The following is a 1681-nucleotide window of genomic DNA, read 5'->3' on the forward strand; positions in this document are numbered from 1 at the left end:
TCAACAGCTGATTTCTTTAGAGCAAACTTATGAGTACCTGCTGGTGTATCGTTGAATTTTGTCGTGTTTGTTTTGATTATATCGGAACGTGCTGGGTGTTGGAAATTATTCTTTGACGAAACCGAGTTTTGCATTGCTAAATATTAGACGATTTGAAATATTCATCAAGTAAATGCTATGTGTGGAGTTGGAAGCCCAAATACAGGAAGCATTGGTGTATTGACAAGTGAATAGGTGTGGTAGGTGTGTCTCCACTTGCTGGCATTGATTATGTATGTAGAAATTACGCATTGTTGAGAAATCTTGTCATGAATTTCTTCGCATTACTCAGCAAACGATTTAGAACGGCGAATAAGCGTATTAATATTATTTTCTAAATTATTTATTAAAGTCATGTTTAGCCACGTTTGGGCTTGTTCTTCACCAACCAGCATATTTATCAAACAAATGCTGAATAACAGTGTACATTGCTGAACAACATGATGTGTCGATCGAGTTATGTGCGGACAAAAGTACAATTTCACCAAAAGAAGTGCTTCAAACTTCTAATTAGGGCTGTGGAGACGGAGTTGGAGTCAGTGAAGTTATTCAACTTGACAACTAAAACTAAACTAAACATATACCACAAATAAAGAATTTTTTTTAGGGTAAAATTGCAGTTTATTATTGGAACATGGCAGAATTTTTTATTGTTGTGTTTTCGTTTTGATATGGTAAATTTACAATTTTTTTTATTTGAACATTGAATAGACTGCCATTAAGTTTCTTGTAAGAATCAACTTTCTGCTAAATGTGAATAATTTGATATAAGATGAATTGGAATTACGAGTCTTGAACTATTTTTTTTCCTAGGTGGGGCTTAACATTTTGTATAAATTCAATATTTCGAAAGAAAAAGCTTTGTCTCGAATAAAAACATTTTTTCAGGACTCAATTAAATGTTTCAAGTTGGACATCAGAATCTTTTAAAGATTAAGTTTTAGAATATCAATGAATTACCACGTTATTAAAAAAAAACCTGTGTAAAAAACCACGTAATTAAAAAAAAACGTGTAAAAAAAACTGCGTTTAAAAAAACCAAAAAAAGGCGTTTTTTTCAAAATTTGCCTTTTAAAAAATTGAACCATGTGCTTGAAAATGATGTCTGTATTTCTAAGCCCTGATCACAGAGAAAACGGTTGTTTATGATAAAAAATTTCTGAAGGTAAAAACCTTTTGGATCCTCAGTTCAAATCATTTCAGAATTTTTTTAACAGTAAGTTAAATAGTTCTACTGATGTTTCGACAAATTGACTTGATATTCAACGGTTTAACCCATGTGAACGGAGCTGGGCGCTGATTGGAATTAGGGTACATCACGGTACATATTAACTTCCTGAATATGGGGTTCCTCGAAATCCCGATCATCGTGAATACTGCAGTGAAGCATTCCACGTCAAATAGCCATTTTCAGATATTACCTCTTATAATTCTATGAAACTTCGGATACGATTGTTATTGTTCGCTAGGAACAAATGAACCAGGTTTGTGCTGGAATTCGGCCATTTCCCCTCTCGCATGGTTCTGTTCCAGATGATGTGGAGTGGTCAATAAAGTATGCACGCAGTGAAAGCTTCAGTAAGCTCTACTTAAATGGGCTTTTCCCTGCTTCGATAAAAATAAAGATAATGAAAAAGATAAA

This window comes from Ochlerotatus camptorhynchus, unplaced genomic scaffold, assembly GCF_037179485.1.
Source record: "Ochlerotatus camptorhynchus isolate MF236.1 unplaced genomic scaffold, CSIRO-AGI_Acam_v1.1 ptg000662l, whole genome shotgun sequence".
NCBI lineage: Eukaryota > Metazoa > Arthropoda > Insecta > Diptera > Culicidae > Ochlerotatus > Ochlerotatus camptorhynchus.